The following is a 22,132-nucleotide window of genomic DNA, read 5'->3' as shown; positions in this document are numbered from 1 at the left end:
TATTTTAAGCAAAAAATCAACAAATCAAAGTAACCTGGTTTTAAAGGAAATTAAGTTGCAATTTATCGTATCATTATACGATTTAATCAATTATTTACCGATTACATTGAAATTTCATCACAGCGTTTTATTTACGGACGCGCTCGTTTTAATCTAACTTTATAAATAAAAAATGTAACATGTGATACGTGAAAAGTTTATTACTCTTTTTTTTACCACAATGGCAGCTTCATATGCTAAATGTAACAGCAACATACGCAAAACTTAACATTACATGGCATTAACATTACAACTTAACATGGCGGACAGCGTGCTTCATGACAGCTGCTTTTTCTTAGTATGTTCAATGTTTTAGTTGCATTGTTGTTTCATAGAGTTATTAACATTTTCATTGCGCCACAATCTTTGTGAAAATATACAAATTGGAAATGTGTGCTTTCTTTTTTCATTATTTTCCATTTAACCAGAATGAGTCACAGCAACGCGTGGCGGATACAGTTGGTTTGAAATAATAACCCAACGTTCGGGTTCAGTACTTTAATAACATAATTTCGTATAATTATATAGTAATTAATAATAATAATGAAATTAATCAACATTTTCATATCATATTGGCTTAAGAAAAAAATTATCGAGAATGTGAGAAAACAAAATTAAAATTTGTTTAAAAAGTATTAACAGGCTTCGATTACGAAGAAAATTGACATCAAAATCGACAACAACAAAAAAAACATTTTACTTTCATTTAATGTATAATACATAGATTTCTTCCTCATAATAAGACTTAACTCAGAGTCTTTGTGTAATTTTAAATTAGAACAACACTGCATTATAATATTTGAAGCTTTTAAGATAACAAAATTATGTACCCCAATTTTTCATATTATTTTCAGTTCCAAATATTATTTTATACAATGCATTTAATAAGTCAACATTAGCGCTATATTTAATCCTATGCTCGTTTTAATATACTTAGCTAGAAAGTCATTACAAAGAAAGCTCCATTAATCTTATTTACAGTAGACTGTTCCCTTTTCCTTCGTGCATTTAGCAGCTTCACGTGTTCTTTTCTGTATATTATATTAATACATTAATAAGAGGAATTTTAATGTAAATAAAACGATGTAACATCTTGGATGTTAATCAAAATTAATAAATCATGTAAAACAATCTGGAATTTTGATGGAGTGTATACAGTTCATTTCTGACTTAATTACTTCGAAATTTTCAAGAGAAAGTCTTGTGAAATTTTGTGATGATTGGAGCTTCCTTAAGTCAACAAAAGTTATAGGTACTTTTCTCAACCCTACAATTGAATGTTTTCGTATTTAAGAGCTGCAAAAATGTACGTCCATTTTCAAAGTATTTCAATTAAACTGTATAAAATCTTTTTTCGTTGAGTAAGTTTATTTCACATCAAAAATTACTTTTTAAATTAATATATTCACTTCCTGAGCAATATGTATATACATAAAAATGGACCCTGTACTCTTTTGTTCTTAAATCGTAGAATTAATCACCTTGAATTCATACAATTATCGATGAAATAAAATAATATTTTATTTTTCGACATCTCATCAAAGATGAAGAAGAATATGGAAGTCTGGGCATTTACGGGGCTGACAACCGTCATAGGCTGGTTTAAGTGATCACTTTACACACGTGTAAAATTCACCGATTGTACCCATTATTGACAACCACACTACTCAAATTCTTGGAAGTTCTATATATATATGAACCAATTTAGAAACCTTGTTCTTGAATCACTAGAACTTCACTATAGACATCTATTGGTGAGATGTAATAAAATAACACTAAATCAATGTAATTTTTAATTGGATGGAGATAAGAATTAAATGAAAAATGAAAATAAAATTAATATAACTTAGCATGAACAAGGTCAGGAGTCGGAATAATCGGTAGGCATATATGAGGAGATGCATGAATGTAGATGAGGCGAATATTGTTTTCAAATACAGATTGGTGTGGTGTTGTATTCTCTCTGCCTACCCCTGAGGAAAGCGGTGTAATGGGTAGTTAGTTAGAATTAAGTGTTGTTCTGGCACTTTTGTGGAATTGCGTTTTTACATTACAATATATCGCTTTTTCTACATTTGTTTTATTTGATTAGTAACAGGGTTTAGTCGTTATCAAAATGATCAGACTGATGGAGATTCGGTAATACTTTTACACACAATAAGGCAGGGGTTGAGAACCGTGATAATAAATATGTTTAAAAAACTTTAACTTTTAGCAATTATTAATTCATTTATTATTAATTAAAGTATGGAGGATTTGACGTTATTGCAACACTGATTTCTATGTAAAGATTCTTAATTAAATCCATAAGGCTGGTGTTCTATTGGGATGCCTCAAAAATCAGTGTGGAGGAACGAGAACTGAAAGTAAGATGAAGATATAAAAAACATGTGTTCGACCAATAGCCACTTATCGAATCGACGCAAGGACAGATGACCTCAGGATAGGAAACCTTTAAGATTTGAATTTTCTGATCTATAACCGGAACACATTGCGAGACCGCATAAGAAACATTGATATCCGGAGCACGTGTAAGACGGAAGATATCGTGATTTGGGGACGACAACAGCGGCAATACTGGAATGAGAACGTAAACAGAATGTCAGAAGACCACTCAAGTGCTGCCAATCAGGAACATCTCAGTATTTGCTCATTGCTGAGAGGAAACCACGTAAAACTCCTCATTAGATTCTGGACTGTAGACCATCGTCAACAGAACTTCCGTTCCACTAGAAGAGGGTTCGGCATTTTGTGTCCTAGCTTGGTTTATGGTACCAATGTCTTTCACTATTTTTAACATGTATGATACCACTACTCGGGAAAGTTCCTTATGAACTTTCGTGGATCCGATCTCGGATAGGTCTGGCTTAAAAGGTCAATAAACTAGTTATTAAAAAAATATATCTATAATAAAATCAATTTTTGGTTAAAATTTTCAATGATTTATTAGATTTTGCACATAAATAATTAAATAAAAAGTTGTCTTAATCAATACTTTGATATTTTTTGTATTTAAAAGCAGGTAATAGATTTTTCCATAAAAGTAAACTACACAACGGGAAATTGAAAAGACCACAGATTTCTTTATTTAATTCCCAAGGCTAAGTCATGGCGGTTAGCAGTAAAGGTCACCACACCTCGCGTTAGGCATTCGAAAGGAATGAAAAAGGGTTTCTTTGTATAATAAATCAGGATACAGGCATCAAAAGCGTGTTCCATTTGAGAACCGGAATCCAATCAATATTTCATCGACAAGAATACTCTTGAATCCTGCGGGACCCTAAGAAAGGGTTCCCCGAGAGATGTAGCGAAACATTTTTCATGTCCGTGTAAACGATTGCTTCATTACAAAATATTAAAAAATATATCGGAAACATAACTTCCTAAGGGGATGTTTTGTTCTCACAAATATTATATTTGACCTTCAGTCAAAGAAATTTATGACGCGAATATGTATACTTATAGAAGCAGAGGAAGACTGCAGAAGACTTGCATGATCAAGTGTTTCGAATACTTCAAAGTGGTCATGTCATGAGTCTTAATAATCGGCGGGTATTTATGAGGAGAAGCATGAATGTGGAAGAGGCTGACTATTTACCAAGTCAGATTGGTTATAATGTTAAAAAAAAATCTTTCACCGCACATAATAAAGCTTTTTAAAGCATATAAGCATTTACACCACTATTACATTTAAAAATATTTTTTTAGTTAAATAGGAGCTTATGATGTTGGTAAAAAACATCATTTATCGTAAAATAATAATAAATATGTGTATAGGATTTTTAAAAAAATATTTTGTATTTTTTTTTAATCTGAAAAGATAATGCCTGCATCGCTCCTATTATCTTATACAGCTATGAGACATGGCACCTTACAAGGTCCCAGAGCAGCCGTTTACTCAGTTTTGAGAATAGATGCCTGCGAAGAATTTCAGACGTGTGGTGTTTTAGCTTTATGAAGAACGAAGAAATACGGCTCAGGACGCAGCGACACATGGTCACAACTGTCGTCAAGAAAAGGCCATTTTTTTGACTAGGCCGTGAAATCTGCATGCCTCCCGAGAGCCTTAATCAAGCTTGCCTCTTTTATAAGGCACTAAGTTTCCGACGCCTGTGACGTCCACTGGTGACAATTCGTCGCCTGATATCGTTTGAAAGTTAATATATGTACATGTACATGTTTATATTTTTTAAATACATTAAGGTTGATTATTTTTTTAATAGTACTATCAAATATGATATTTATGTTTTATTCTCTTCTGTAGAATTTTAGCAAAAAAAAAAACAAAAATGTGTACATTACTCGGGTAGCATAACCTCCTTTCATCTGGGATTTGGATTCATGAATATATTAATTTTATATTCCTTTTTGTATAACTGACAAACAAAGCTAGTCTGGACATGATTTATATATAAGATTAAACATTTACAACATTTTGAGCGTGTCCAAATACTTGTCCACAAATCTGGAGGATCTCTAATTATAGGAGTTATTTTTCATATTATTTTTTGCCAAAGATAAAATTCTATTCAATAATAAGCTTCTTTTCGTCTTACCAATAGATGTCTCTTGTGAAGTTCTAGTGATTCAAGAACAATGTTTAGAAATTGGTTCATATTATATATAGAACTACCAAGAATTCGTGTAGTGTAGTTGTCACACGTGTGTAAAGTGATCACATAAACCAGCCTATGACGGTCGTCAGCCCCGTTAATGCCCAGACTTCAATATTCTTCTTTATCTTTGATGAGATGTATAAAACGTATTTTTTTGGTCTACATATATCAATGCACACACTTCCTTAGTTGAAAATTTCGATGTTATTTCATACATGGTAGATACCTGACGTTGATATTTAAAAAACAAATAAATTATATATTTTTTGAAATCTCAAGATAGATGAAGAAGAATATGGAAGTCTGGATATTCGCAGGGCTAATAATCTGTCATAAAGTGATTAATTGACATTCACCATTCAACCCATGATCGATAACTATACAAATTTTTTGAACTACTACACATATTATGTATCATGAATGCTTTTTCTATTATTTTGAACGATGATTTTTCTATTGTTTTTTACATTTTTGATTATTATTTTCTATGTAAATAAAAACAAGACTTGCAGAAGCTTCCTTTCACTGAGTGTATAAAAAATATGTATTTATACCAATATTCAATAACGGGCTGATGAGGTTTTAAATAGCATGTAAAATACAATGCACACATATGAATTCACAAAAGCCATCTACGTTGGATTGAGAAAGCTTTTATTTAGCAGATTTTTGTTGGTAAAATAAATTATATTTTAATGTATTTTAATAATCTCAGCTTCTAAATTAGTCAGGTTTCTTTACCTGAATCTGTAATTCCTTTCATCGTGTCAGCATCCAGAGGAAACCTATTTCTGGTTCCGTTGCAATACCGGTAGTAATAATGGCGGTCAGAAGGTTTCCGTATCCGGTTTATATCTAACCATTTTAGTTTGATTTCCTGATATTGGAAAACGCGTATCAAGGGTGAGTTTAGGGGTCATTTTACGACGTGCTATTTCGTATTTTCGTTTGTTATTTTGGTAGACAGCGATCACATTGAATTTAAGCATCATTTTTACTGTTTGTCCGCCAAACCAACTGAATTTTTCACTAAAGTTGTTTTACGTACGATAGAATGCTAAAAAAATAATTGCTAGGAGGTTTCGGATAGATTTATGTACTGACGTTAATTTTTTCTGGTGTTTATCAAGTTAATGTTGCACGAATATTGATTTTAAATGATAAAATATAGTGTTTAGTAAAATATTTGTACTTGTAAATAATACATGAGTTTTTTATGAGTATTTTACCCCCCCTGGGAATCGAACCCGGAACCTCCAGAATGGTAGCCGAGCGTGCTGATCATTACACTACGGAGGCGGACAAAATAAAATTTACTTACTCATATTCATTTTTATCAACCTGGGAATTGAACTACATAAATTAAATACAATTACTTTTATTTAAACCCAATTTATTTTTTTGTAATAACCCACCAGGTCTCTACTTAAAGAGATTTATTTGTAATTTAGATAGTAAAAATAAGGTAGTTTAATATAAAAACACATAAAAAATATCTAGACTATTTGAAAATAAATATTTGTTTAGTTTATTTGTTATCGACGGGAAACCGCAACACCAGTTTTGCAGTCGAGCGTTTTCCTAACTATGCCACGATACCTGTCAGTATTAACGGCATAATTTCAATATTAAAACTTAATGATTTTTAAATTACGAATTAAAAATAACAAATTGAGTTGGTAGTATACATATGAAAAAATATTTAAAAATTTATCATTTGAATGTAAGTCCACAATACATCTGTCACTCCTTTCAACAATGTCATTTATCAAAAAACTTGATTTTTTAGAAGATCGTTTTTAAAGTTTAAGAATAAAATAAAATTAATTAAAATTAAATGTCAAGCCATTTATTGAACTTTTTACTGTGCAACAGATCTTTTTAGGTAAGGTTTTTGACTGAAGGGTTTTTGTCCATTTGAAAAATATTAAGTATATTTAAAAAAAAATAATAAACAATACCTTTTCTTCAAAATGCAAAAACAACACTTTCTGTGCTGCAGCAGGTAAATATTAAGTTAAAAATATGCAGCTTTTGCTGGAGTATAGTACATTTTCTGGGCATGCCGAAAACATGCACAACTGATAATTAATGATTTTTGATATATGACGTTGTTGAAAGGAGTGAGCTATATAAAAAGTTAAAGGTCGTAAGAAGTTTATATCCCTACAGAATTTACCTAGAAAAATAAACAGAGCTTCAGCTGTCGATTCACATCGAGCAAGGACAAGAAAAGATTAAAATCGTCACTATTAAATTTCATATGTAAAAAAGTTTGATTTTATGCCATAGTCAACGTTGTAGGTGTTAGGAGGCCTACACGAAGCTTTGTAACGTATTACGTGTAGCTTATATGGTAATAGTTGCCATCGATTATAATGCTGTCGTGCCTTAATAAATTAATATCCCTCGCATACAATAACCTCTTCATTATTGATTATAATGTGCTCTACTTATACTTCATTTATTCTGAATAAGCACCCCCAACTGGGTAAACCAAGAGACCTACTGGCGCCGGCCTGTGCGTGAAAAAAAAACACTTCCAGTCTACATTTGATACGATATTAATACATTTGTCAAATTAGACAAAAACTTTCTAAAATCCCAACAAAATAACAAATATAAATAAAGCACTTATTAACAAAAAGCACCTTTTTGAGTTTTTACAGTACCTGTGTGATTTTTTGCCAAAATAAATATTCTTCTTATTCAAAACTTCATCCACGTACAATGACACATAAAAATGCAAAGCAAAGACATTATTGTGTTATCTTGATTGGCAATTACTTGAAATCAGAGTGATCAGTCCTGTATTTCAAGTTCCAGTGAGCTAAATATTACAATGAAAAGTGACGATTGTTTATCTTTTCCCCTACATAAATTAAAGCAGGAACCTCCAATATAAATGACAATGCACTTATAGCTATACTACGGAGGCGGAAACCAATAGTTGAAATACATTTTACTGCTGTGTAAAATTAAATAACTTTTTATATACTCCTATAACATTTTGAGTGTGTCCAAATACTTGTTTACAAATCTGCATTATCTCCAATTAAGAGTTATTTTTCATATTTTTTTGACATCTCGTCATGGATGAATAAAAATATGGAAGTCTGGGCATTTACGGGGCTTATCAGAAATTTTTATCGATTGTTGCGCGGTATGATCGATAATCCTGAAATTATCCGGAACATTGGTTTGTATGTTCCCGATAGTTACCTAAGACAGCGTCGACATAGATTGTTTCAAATTCCTATACACAGGACCAACCTGCCGATAGTTGTGCCTGTAGGAAGAGCTACCGCTATGTTGAGCAATATCTCATTGGATATTGATCTGTTCCATGTGTCTGAAGGAGTTATCCGAAGCGGGATTCTTCTACACCTTTAGCAATAATATTCTTGCTTATTTTCTAGTTTTGTTAATGTACGATTTAAATTTAAGTTTGTAATGTGTATGTTAACCGTAAATAAATAAATTGTATACAATTTATTGAATTGAATAAAATAACAAAAAAGTTTTAAAATTAAATAATACATCCAATAAATTGTAGATATTTAATTAGCTCTATTTTAACACTCCGTGTAAAAAAATACGCTAAATAAATAAATTGAATTTTAGTATCAGGTCACACTGCAAGTGTGTCGTGAAAGGAGTAGAGTCGGCTAGAATATCGACCTGTGTTGTTAGAGGACGTACGGTGTACAAGTCGCGAGGAAAATGTATTGATTTCTGTTGCTGCTTATTTCTACCAAGTTCCACGAAATGGCGAGGTATTCTCTGCATGTGACGTCACGAGCATCAAACAACACTTACGGAATGCCTGCATCCTGAAATGAGATGCTAAGGGAAGAAGGCTTCCTAACGAGCCGTTGAAAAGAGGCCTTAATGATATCCGACATGCGAGCTCAAAATTAAATTACTTGCGTCGATATGGCGAAGAATGCTCAAAGATAAAGCTATTTTTAAGTTAATGCATTTCTAGTCATAAATTTACTTAAATCATTTTTGATAATGTGTTTTGGAAACAAATCTGAAAGCGCACTTATACAATAATTGTAGGGGTACTCACCAAAACGTTACATTTCCATTATAAATGATTTTAAGTAGTCAAGAATTGTAGCTTGTAAAATTATAACGTTTTACTACGATTGAATGAAATTATATTTACAACATTTTGAGTGTGTCCAAATACTTGTTCACAAAATCTGGATTATCTCCAATTATAGGAGTTATTTTCATACAATTTTTTGACTCATCTCATTTGATCTCATCAAAGATGAAGAAGAATATGGAAGTCTGGGTATTTACGGGGCTGACGACCGTTATAGGCTGGTTTAAGTGATCACTTTACACACGTGTAACATTCACCAATTCTACCCATTATTGATAACCACACTACTCAAATTCTCGGAAGTTCTATATATATGAACCAATATTGAAACATTATTCTTGAATCACTAGAACTTCACTAAAGTCATAGATTGGTGAGATGAAAAAAGCTTTTTATTAAGCAAAAACTCTTATATACGTATGTGAGGTCCGAATCTTGGATTATAATCACACACATGAGAATCGCCAGAAAATACCATTTTCATTTTTATTATTTGAGCTTATAATTTGACCAGATAATTTATTTTCAATATTTTGAGTATGTCCAAATACTTTTTGAAAAATCTGTGAAAATGTAATTGGAGATAATCAAGATTTTGTGAACAAGTATTGGGACACACTCAAAATGTTGTGAACATTAATTTATTATTCACCATTCACATTCACTATAATTTTTTAAGACATAAACTAAATATGCCATAAATCCTTGTACATAACAGGCAAGGACAATTTTCAAAGGCAACTTATAAATATTGTAAAACAAGAAAATAAAATATAATGGTTTGTGTGTTGTTTTGTTGGCAGCTGAGGGCCCAAGTGGCCAGCAGGGCCGGTCAGGGCGGCGAGGCGTCATGGCGCAGGGGCCCGGTGCGCCGCGGTCCCCGTGAGGCCCCCGGCCGCGGCCCGCGCGCCCCTGCCCGACCCGCTACACTACACCAGACACTAACGGAAAGGTAACATTTTTGGTTGTTGTTTTTATTTGGTTTTTTGTTGTTGGTGGGAGGGTTGATTTCTTTTATTAGCCTCAAAGTAAGGTTTTGGCAGTTTTATGAAGTAAAAAAAAAATCGGCAGTAAAACATATTAAAATGTGGATACTAAAAATTATTGTAACCTTATATATATATATATATATATATATATATATATATATATATATATATATATATATATATATATATATATATATATATATATATATATATATATATATATATATATATATATATATATATATATATATATATATATATATATATATATATATATATATATATATATATATATATATATATATATATATATATATATATATATATATATATATATATATATATATATATATATATATATATATATATATATATATATATATATATATATATATATATATATATATATATATATATATATATATATATATATATATATATATATATATATATATATATATATATATATATATATATATATATATATATATATATTTATATATATATATATATATATATATATATATATATATATATATATATATATATATATATATATATATTATATATATATATATATATATATATATATATATATATATATATATATATATATATATATAACGTGGTAATATTTTCCTTTTGAAAATTAAGTGTAAATAATATGTAAAGTGGGTGTATAATAATAAAATAAACAATGTGTTGCTTTGTAATTAAAGTTTATAATTAAAGTTTATTCTTAATTTATCTTTATAATAATTTTTATATCTATCTATCTATCTATCTATCTGATTCTGACAGTTAATAATATTATCGGAAGTCTTTTGTTTTATTCTGAGCGACGCATGCGGCATCTGGTGGTAGAACTGTTTTATGTAGGTACTTTTTGTAAGTACTTAATAAAATGTATAGGTAGGTACCTAGTTATTTTATTACATCTCCCCCCTTGGGGATGAAAATTCATAGTAAAATTTTCACTCGTCCTCCGGATCATCTTCTTGTAGTGAAGGGACTGGTATAAGTTTAGTGATATGATAAAGTTTTTTTTTTTTTTTCTTTCTTTCTTTTTTTTCCTTCTTTTTTTTCTTTTTTTTTCTTTCTTGTTTTTTTTTCTTTCTTTTTTTTTCCGTTCTTTTTTCTTTCTTTCTTTTTTTTGTATTTTTTTTTCTTGACCCTTTTAAAGTAGACACAGTTTTTTTCAATCCATTTGTTTTTTTCTTTTGAATTCCTTCATTTTTATTCAGATCTCTTAAAGTATCTTCTAATATAACCAAATGTACAACTTTTAATTGTTCATCTGCATTTTCATTCGATTCTAAAACTGGATTCCTGCTTAGACAATCTACTTCTAAATTCTTCTTTCCTGGAGTATATTTTGTTTTATATTTTGTAGTATTTTTTTCTACTTTATTTTTATTTTCATTCTTCAAGCACTGTTTCTGTGTTATTTGTATGTCTTCATTTTTATTCTGATCTTTTAAAATATCTTCTAATTTAACCAAATTAACAACTTTTAATTGTTCATCTGCATTTTCATTCGATTTTAATACTGGATTCCTGCTTAGACAATCTACTTCTAAATTCTTCTTTCCTGGAGTATATTTTATTTTATCTTTCGTAGAAGTTTTTTCTACTTTATTTTTATTTTCATTTTTCAAGCACTGTTTCTGTGTTATTTGTATGTCTTCATTTTGGATTAGTTTAAATTTTTTTATCATATCTAATCCTATCAAAAAATCATATTTGAAATTTTCTTCATCAATAATATATACATCAACGTTTTTTTCCAATTCAAATATTTTTATTTTCAAAGTCGTCAAACCGTTTGTCTTTTTAACACCATTAATTGTTACTAAATCTGCTTCATTCATATTGTTTCCTTTTCCTTTTAGTTTTAATAACTTAGAATTTATTAGAGAAACATTTGAACCTGAATCGTAAATTCCAAATATTTCAATTTGATCATTTAGTAATAGTTTGACATTTATTAATGGTGTTACTATTCGTTTTTTTGATCGGTTTCATTTAACTTAGCTTCTATAACTGAATTGTTTACATGTCTGATAGTATTTTTATTATTAAACTTATCATCCTCCTTTGTTCTAAACCAGCACGTTACTTCAGGGTGATATCGAGTTCCCTTATTTAATTTTTCACAAATCTTACATGGACTTTTATCTTTAATTTTACCACTAGTTCTTAGATTTCCATATCTTCTTTGATCCGAAAACCTTTTTTTATTTCCAATGTTTTCGTGTTTTTTTACTTCATTGAATAAATCGACTGAATCTTCTAATTTTTCTCTATCAATCTTATTAATTATAAATTCTGGTAAACCAGCCACAATAAGATCTACTAAGGTACCCATGTCGATCGTTCTTCTCATCTCCAACAAAAGTTTTTCCTTCCTTATGGCATAGTCTAACAAGGATCCGTCATTATATTTAAAAGATAATGCAAACATTACATGGTTCCATCCCTTGTTTGTAAATGTTTTACAAAAGTTGTTTTTCCATACTATCCATTCTGAGTTCATGGAAAACTTTATCATCATCGAACTGTACCAATCTTCACAACTTTTATCCATAAACAATCTTAATATTTCAATTTTTTTCTCATCCGTTGTCACCTCAAAACGTGTACATTCTTTTTCAAAAATATCCATCCACTGGTTTGCATTAGGATTTTTGCTTGTAAATTTTTCAATGATGAACTTCTCTGAAATATCTTTTAAATTTTGATGTTTGCTTACCTGAGCATTTTGTATTAATTTTTCTAGTAAGTTTTCTAATGTTTGAGGAGCAGTATTCATTTTTTTTTTATTTTGTTTCTTCATTTTTGATTAACAAAATTGTCGTTTTATAACGTGGTAATATTTTCCTTTTGAAAATTAAGTGTAAATAATATGTAAAGTGGGTGTATAATAATAAAATAAACAATGTGTTGCTTTGTAATTAAAGTTTATAATTAAAGTTTATTCTTAATTTATCTTTATAATAATTTTTATATCTATCTATCTATCTATCTATCTGATTCTGACAGTTAATAATATTATCGGAAGTCTTTTGTTTTATTCTGAGCGACGCATGCGGCATCTGGTGGTAGAACTGTTTTATGTAGGTACTTTTTGTAAGTACTTAATAAAATGTATAGGTAGGTACCTAGTTATTTTATTACATATATATATATATATATATATATTATATATATATATATATATATATATATATATATATATATATATATATATATATATATATATATATATATATATATATATATATATATATATATATATTTATATAAATATATATATATATATATATATATATATATATATATATATATATATATATATATATATATATATATATATATATATATATATATATATATATATATATATATATATATTTTTTTTAAATATATATATATATATATAAATATATATATATATATATATATACATATATATATAAACATATATTTATATATATATATATATATATATATATATATATATATATATATATATATATATATATATACATATATATAAACATATATTTATATATATACATAACACTCTCCTTATCATTCATCGTTCACTTTTTACCTTTTTTGTGGTATAACACAAAGGTAACGATGAATGATAAGGAAAGTATTATATTACTTCAGTGTTATGTCACTTTGAAGAAATATTATTAAAAAATAGTACTAATACTATTCAGTTAGGTGAATAGGTGGGATAAGATGTATTATTAAGTGAGAAGAAAGGAGGGAAAAGCTTTGTTTTTTTTCAACTCAAATCAAATAAAAACTCTACACCTCCATTTCTCACTCTTACATTAATTGCCTTCTCTTTATCTCGCTTACTCACTATACTTGAATATTTATCAAGTTTAAGTTTAGTTCATATCGGTCTCTGTAGATTAAAAGGTGCTTATTAAAACTGGTTGGAAAAAGTACCAAAATAATTTTTTTTTTTTTAAAAATCATGAAACTTTAAAAAATCTGAAAAGCTAAACTGTTTGCTTCGAAACTACTTGAAAAAGAATATTTAATAATAAGTGATTAGGTCCAATGTTATTTTGCAAATTAAGTTATGCCAAAAACGTAAGCTGTTTACTTCGAAATCGTTTGACGAAATTATGATAAAATACGAGTCAACAAATTTAATGTCAACAATGTTATTTTTTTAGTTATTAAATAAACATAAACCAAAAATAACATACAAATAGAACATACATACATATGTTATGAGAAACAGCAAAATAACGTAAGAATAAATTATTATAAACAATGTTATTCTGAAAGGTTGAATATCAACTGAAATAACATTTTCATACATGCTACTTCATATTATGAATCAAACAGTCGATCAGTATATTTATGTCCCGATTACTCCGCACAAAGTGCAACCCTTTTCGTCCCACATCCGGTATTGTGTTACCCAACCCTATTCGGATGTCAAATAACTTGTCACGGCCGACAAAGCAATTTGCTGGATCGTTGACCGCCGGCCGCACGTATAAAACATCTCTCTCAAGTACGTAATTTAACGACACCAGAATGGAACCCGACTATTATATCTATTACTTCCCCATTTATCCCATTTTCGCGACATAATCCGAAAATTTGCCGTCTAATCGGGATGGAGTGGGGGTTAATTCGAGGTACAAAAATTGATTAACCTCTAATTTCACCAAATCAAATAAATTAAACAGAAGTAGGTACATACATTCAATTATCTCAAAAATCATTTAACGTTTTATTACATAAAGTAATTCACTCTTTATTATAACTTGTTTAAATTGTGTCCGTTGTTTTTATGTTCAACAGATTTCTGCGGGCGCTGTCATTTCGGTAAAAAATATTTATAAAAGCATATTTTACCCATCATATTAAAAAAATAGTTTTCACGGGTGTATAAAAAACTCACGGATATTTGAAAGCAATGTTATACTTTAATTTCAAAGCAATTGGTGAATGGCTTTAGGAGATATAAAATTTTGAAAAAAAAGTATATAAAATACTCTCCTTACCATCCATTGTTTACTTTGTGTAATACCACTTTTTTAAAAGCACTTATTTCAAACAAATATTTATGTTTTTTTTTTTGTAGATTGCAATGAAGGTTTTTTTTAATATTCTTGTTAGTAAAAGTATATTGCGTGTTTTAAAGTCTTTATCATCAATTTACACAAGAACGGGTTCAACCTTACAATAAATAACCTCGGTTCCCAATATACATGCAATAGTTCGGCTCGCTCGTCACTCGGGAACTGCAGCAGCCACTTACAGTTGACGTTATGCACTTTCCGCTCTAATAACTGCACTTTTCCATGACATTTAATCGTATTGATAAAATAAATCTTTTCGAGCGCCGATAGGGTGTACAAAACACCCTAAGTTCTCGAACACCAATAAAAAAATTATAATTAAACTTTGTCGAGCAGTTTATGTCCACGCACATCACTACAATAATAAATTATTTATATATACAATACATAATTATTAATGTGAAAACCTTGAAATATTAATATCACGTTTTTTACTGAAGTACGTCAAAGAAAATTCAGTTATATAATAAAAACTTCAACTTCAATCTACGATATGAATTGTATGACGCTACAGCTTTTCTATTATTCTCTATGGCGTCGAAAACTGGATTATTTTCTAAGCTACCACCAAGAAGATGCCCATCTCCAATGCAGTAATCGCCAGGTCGGCCATACAAAATTAGCATGTAAACGCGCTCATCTTTGTGCCTGCTTCTAGCCTATGCCAAGTACTAATTTTGATCATTTACAAAATGGGACACATATGTTTATATTTGGTTGGCCTTAAAAACACCCATGAAATATTTTATTTATTGTTTCGGCATTAACTTTGTGGTAAGACATGTTACAATGATTAAAGAAAACACTTCGTTTTTTACCACTTGAGTTTAATTATTGACTACATGTTTCAGAAGTTATATTTTACAATTTTATATTTTAGTTATTATACAGACCTGAATGATGGAAGTTTAACTTCTGAAACATGTAGTCTATAATAAAACTCAAGTAGTAAAAAACAAAGAGTTTTCTTTAATCATTGACCCATGAAATATGTATAATATACATATGATAGATACATTTTTTTTTTTAATTTATAAGCTTTCACATTTTTATTGGGAACAGCTCTACTCATACCTCCTGAGACTAGGTACTAATACTACTTTAATTACTACCATCACGTTATTTCCTTGCAGGGATAGACAAAAGGATGGAACGTCACACTCTTCTATCCTGACATACATTCCTAACTTCCAAAACGTCCATACAGTCACTCAAGCCCTCCAATTAGGTAGACTTTTGACACCTCCAGATTTTAGGTTCTGATGGATCTGATCTTGCCAGTCTTTTTTGGGTACTCAAAGGGTTAATATCATTATCCAATGATGTTTTAAAACTTGGTTTTAATTAAAATTTATAATATATTCTAAATGGATTTGATGTTATTGCATTAAGTACTTTCCAAAGAAATGTATACATGATAAAAGACCTACAACATTTTGAGTGTGTCCAAATACTTGTTCACAAAATTTGGATTATCTCCAATTACAGGAGTTATTTTCATTTTATTTTTTGACATCTCATCAAAGATGAAGAAGAATATGGAAGTCTGGGCATTTACGGGGCTGACGACCGTCATAGGCTGGTTTAAGTGATCACTTTACACACGTGTAACATTCACCAATTCTACCCATTATTGACAACCACACTACTCAAATTCTTGGAAGTTCTATGTATATGAACCAATTTAGAAATCTTGTTCTTGAATCACTAGAACTTCACTAGAGACATCTATTGGTGAGATGTAAAGAAGCTTTTTTATTAAGCAGAAACTCTTATATTAGTATGTGAGATCCGAATCCTGGATTATATTCACACACATGAGAAACGCCAGAAAATACCATTTTCATTTTTATTATTAAGCTTATAATTTGACCAGATAATTTATTTACAACATTTTGAGTGTGTCCAAATACAAATATGTGTGAATATAATCCAGGATTCGGATCTCACATACTAATATAAGAGTTTCTGCTTAATAAAAAAGCTTCTTTACATCTCACCAATAGATGTCTCTAGTGAAGTTCTAGTGATTCAAGAACAAGATTTCTAAATTGGTTCATATACATAGAACTTCCAAGAATTTGAGTAGTGTGGTTGTCAATAATGGGTAGAATTGGTGAATGTTACACGTGTGTAAAGTGATCACTTAAACCAGCCTATGACGGTCGTCAGCCCCGTAAATGCCCAGACTTCCATATTCTTCTTCATCTTTGATGAGATGTTAAAAATAATATGAAAATAACTCCTGTAATTGGAGATAATCTAGATTTTGTGAACAAGTATTTGGACATACTCAAAATGTTGTAAATGTATACATGATAAAAGACCTAAGTCATAAGTGACTTTTCTCTTCGGATCATTACTCCTTAGTTCCAAATTCCATACAAGATGAATTGCAGAACCCTTTCAGAGCCACTAAAGATAATAGGCGTGTCTCAGGTGCGTTCTCCAATTTCATCCTTTTTGAGCCCTCAAACAACACCCCTATTGTACCTCCCCCGAGGCTCTGCCAAACTTAATTATACGTTTCAACTCTCCTACCCTCGGTGGAAGACGACGGGTCATTACGTCAGCCGTGTTGAAACTAGACTCCTGATGAACCTTAAATTAATTCGTTTTGAATTATGCTCTCACGCTGTCAAAGTAAAGAATTTACATATATATTATAGGTGTCACAACTGACTCGTGTATCGTTTTTATATGAAAGAAAATTGATTTTTAGGTATTCTTAGACTTACGACCTAGCGTTTGTATATTTTTTTTAATAACGTAAATAATTCTGCGCATTATAGAATAAAATCCATATTATCTTTTATAAAATCAATAACCTTTAAAAAATATTTCAGGCTTTCTCTCCTAAAAATATATGTGAAGTAATTTTAAATTAGTCTCACCCATGTCCTGTTGGAAAAAAACTATCAACTATACGAATTCTCAAGCGATGGTACCACCATCAAATAAAATTACACATCTATCAATTTACACTTCACAACTTATTTACGAAAGAAATCCAACAACAGTGTTTATTTTATGTATTAATTTTAAATCGAACACAGATTTTTTGAGTATACTAAGTTGTAATTTACTAACAAAAACACACAAAAAATTAAAATTGTGACAATCATTTGATAATGCCCTAACAAGGCAAAACAATTTACACAATCTTAACTTTTTATGTGTTTTTGTTAATAAAATATAACTAAGTACTCAAAAATCTGTGTTTGATTTAAAATTAATACATAAATTAAAATGTAGTTCTACGCATTAAACGCCAAATCAATAAATAAACAGTGTTTTTATACAACTTTAAAAATCGATGCAATATGTATGTTCAGTAATGGGTACAGTGGTGAACGTAACAAGTGTATAAAGTGATAATTCAAGCCAGACTTTTATCAAATTTCGTAAAAAAAATTAGTCGTGACATCTTTAATATTTATATCGATTTATCATCCGTAGGGTAAGTAATCTATTCTCATTATAAAACGATTAATTATAATATTTCTTTATGTACAATATTCTTTATAAAAACGGTTTATTTTTCAAGTTAAAAAAAAATTAAATAGGTTCAATATCCGCAATTAAAGTTGCATTTCAGCTTTGATCTCGAAATTTATTTTTTTAAAGGAACAACGCACAAAGCATCTGATCTTTGAGGATTATCTACAGGTAGGATAGCAAAGAAAGGAAATGCAATTGTGAAAATAAAATACAAACACCCAGATAAATTTAAAAAAATGTGTATGTTTTATTCATTGTGCAATTGGCAGGAATCAAACCAATTGGCAGGAATCAGCCAGTTTTGCAGTTGCGCGTCTTCCAAAGTACGCCACAGCGTCTGTCTGTTCGTTAAACAATAAATAATAATCTAAAATCAGTAAAAAAAATAAAAATTACATATTTATATTATTTACGTCAAAATCCGTTAATCTGAACAAATGCAGGTTTTACATAACAAAGATACCCATTTTATGAATTTATTATTTCCCATATTCTTCATCACTCATTATCATATTATTTCTCGCTTTTCATAAAATAATTTCCGATACGTACCTTCGAAGAATTAAAACACGAATATTTATGAATAGACATCAAACACCTTTGTTGGATGTCCTGAAATATTTTGATACCGTGAAACAAAGCAGCTATTATTATGGTACCTGATGTTTTGCACCCACTAAAGTGTTAATAACTTTAATAATCATGCATACAGAATTTGCGTACTTAACAGCGACATCGTTATATTTGTGGCTGTATAAACAAGCGTGTCAAGTATAGCACCCCAATGTTTGTGTTTACAAGTTTCTTTGTAGGGTACATCAAAGGTTAACGATGAATTTGCAAGTTAGGGCCGGAAACGTGTATTTTTTACAGGGTCTTTAAATCAACCAATAAAAAAATAAACTAATATCACGTATATTTTTTACTGAAAGTAATACTAGTTTTAAAATAATATATATGTTTGCTGAATAATATACTGAGATTTTGAAAGCCTTTTGGAAGATGAACTGATTGGCGAATTTGAGTCCCTGAGGGAAATAATCACAGTTAATACCCATGCTTTTATATTCTTCTTCATCTTTGTTGAGATTTCAAATCTCACGAGGAAAGTATGTGAAAAGTACGAAATTATGGTTTATTCGTGTTTGGTAATTTTTTGCTAAGTTTTAACAAACAATATAACGTAAAAAACTTGATATTTAGTGTACCTAACCATAATTTATTTTAAACCTTTAGTACGTATTTTTTAATACTTTAATCTGTAGTGAAAATACAGAAACATACCAGAAAATAAAACGAAGAAGACAAATATTTTTCTTATTATTATTTTTTTAAAGATTTTCAGGCCGTATTGTATTTGAGAGAGCATAATATGAGATTGTAACATTTTTATGATAATAATAATAAATTATATAAAATAACATTTAAAGGTAAAATAAAATAAACATCTTTTATCCAATATAACAAAGCAATGCAATCATTAGGAAGAATGTTACAATTTACTGAATAAATTATTATAATATCAGTAATTAACAGATTTTATATGCGTGAATGTAAATCTTCATAACACTAAGCACAATAGTTCTATGTTTCATCGTTTATCGCAAACTTTACGAGTTTTCCTCCAACATCCGCTATTGTGGCATTTCGATCAATCAAATCCTAAAATTTACAACATTTTGAGTGGGTCCAAATACTTGTTCACAAAATCTGGATTATCTCTTAAACCAGCCTATGACGGTCGTCAGCCCCGTAAATGCTCAGACTTCCATATTCTTCTTCATCTTTGATGAGATGTCAAAAAATAATGTAAATCCTAAAATAATTTACTGTAACAAGTTTGTTAAATAAGTGTTTTTTAACAATTTGGCAGTACTTCTGACTAAGCCATTTTTAAGACCTCATATGTTGAGTTTATTCAAGAGGGAGAAAACAACAACCGAAGGGTATGATAGATTTATGACATTTATGTTTTTTTTGTTAATCATTTTATTTTTAACGTTATCCTGGACTACATAATAATAATTTTAATATGTAAATAATTATTAAATATAACAATCAGTATATAGTGCATTGTCCGCCTCCGTAGTGTAATGGTCAGCACGCTCGGCTACCGTTCTGGAGGTCCCGGGTTCGATTCCCAGGGGGGGTCAAATAAATATTAGTAATTTTTTCACTGTAATATTTATTAATACTACCCTGGAATGGTACCTGAAGCGGAGGGCTGATCACCTTTCCTTCATGTGTAAACGATCAATTTAACACTGCGTTTATATGAAGCAGCGCCCTATGCACCATTGGGGTGCGGATAAGGGTTTTATTATTATTATTATTTAGTGTGATGGTTACCCGAGATTTTTAAATATAAAACAAGAAAAAAATATTGAATTGCATCCCAGATATTAGCTTATTTTTTGATCACTTTTCTTCGGATCAGCCCAATGCAATCAACTTAGTACTTTTTTATCATTTGAAATCTGACAAACTCTCTGTCAGACAACTTCGCATTTTCGGAAGGGCATCGTTAATCTTCGTGTCAGATAATCGAAAGTCCGTAAGAAAACACGTCAAGTTATGCTGCATAAAGAAATAGGGTTGCGTGTTCATCTAACTTTCTTGACGTGCGCTTAACCGACAACCAGAGAAAAATTTAAATAAATTTACATCCAGAAAATATCGGTTACGGTTAAACGACGTTTCATTGGAATCCGTCAGTTATGTGTTATGCACGTTTAACTAAAATCCAACGTGAAATATATATAAAGTATTGACTATCTAGGCCAATAACCGTCGGCCAGTAATTAGGAATTGTTTTGGATTCAAAACGTTATGCATATTTTTGAATATTAACCTATATGACCCATGCAGTAACATTTAACCTATTTTATTTTTATTTTATGCCGCACATATAGTACATTTCAAAAATAAATATTATTTGTCATTATTATTTCCTTACTAGTATTCCATACTCTAAAGGAAAGGGGTATACCAAAAATAATGTGCTTTACAGTACCTATGTATATACATACATGTCGATACTTTTAAATCGAGGTAAAAAAAATGACTTCATTTACTGTGAAAAGGTTAACTTATAAAGTTATCTTTTATAAAAATGGACAAATGTTAAATTTTAATACATTTAATCATCTTTTTTGAAAAAAAATACTGTAACTATGAAAATCTAGTTTATATTTAACACATTTTGTTACGTTAGTTAGTTACATTTTATCACGAAAATAATAACTTTTTACTTCTTAATGGATTCTAAGTCTTTTGTCCCTCTTATTTTTATCAATTGACAGTATCTTCTTTTCATTTAATTTATGCATTTCTTCTCACTTATGTGTATAAGCACTATGTGACTACTGATTTTAAAAAAAACAGTGAAGGCATATATTTAAAAAAAATATGTTTTTGAGTTGCTTGAAAGATATTAAGTCTGCCGATGAACATATATTTTATGCAAGAAATTTAATGGATAAAGAAAATAATAAATAAAAAATTTAATAAATTCAATTCAATTTTTTATTTAGGACAGAAACGCAATAGATTATTAAAAAAACGCCCAGTTCAAACAATGTTTTTAATTTTTCATTACGAACAGCCGAGAAAAATTACCCCCAGCTATGGAATAAATTTGTAATCAGGGGAAAACCCTTTTTCAATTACAAATTTAATATTAAACCTTTTGAAGCACCCTGAAATATGACGCATTGCCAATGCGGACAAATAAAACGTTAAAAAAAA

The 22,132-nt window shown here is 29.5% G+C and overlaps 1 protein-coding gene across 7 annotated transcripts in view; it reads left to right on the top strand.

Annotated features, from left to right (window-relative positions):
* The window catches only part of pHCl-1 (pH-sensitive chloride channel 1), a 220,448-nt gene that overhangs the window by 147,926 nt on the left and 50,390 nt on the right, over nt 1-22,132 (top strand). For all 7 annotated transcript variants that reach the window (XM_088268320.1, XM_088268344.1, XM_088268329.1 and 4 more), the window contains exon 3: nt 9,576-9,724. The gene's annotated coding sequence lies outside the window, so the exon portion shown is untranslated. The remainder of the gene's footprint in view (nt 1-9,575; nt 9,725-22,132) is intronic.

Source organism: Brachycentrus maculatus, unplaced genomic scaffold (assembly GCF_059751285.1).
Source record: "Brachycentrus maculatus isolate JH-2025_06_01 unplaced genomic scaffold, ASM5975128v1 h1tg000023l, whole genome shotgun sequence".
Taxonomy (NCBI): domain Eukaryota; kingdom Metazoa; phylum Arthropoda; class Insecta; order Trichoptera; family Brachycentridae; genus Brachycentrus; species Brachycentrus maculatus.
Note: the sequence above shows the minus strand (reverse complement) of the source record. Positions and strands in the feature narration are given on the sequence as shown.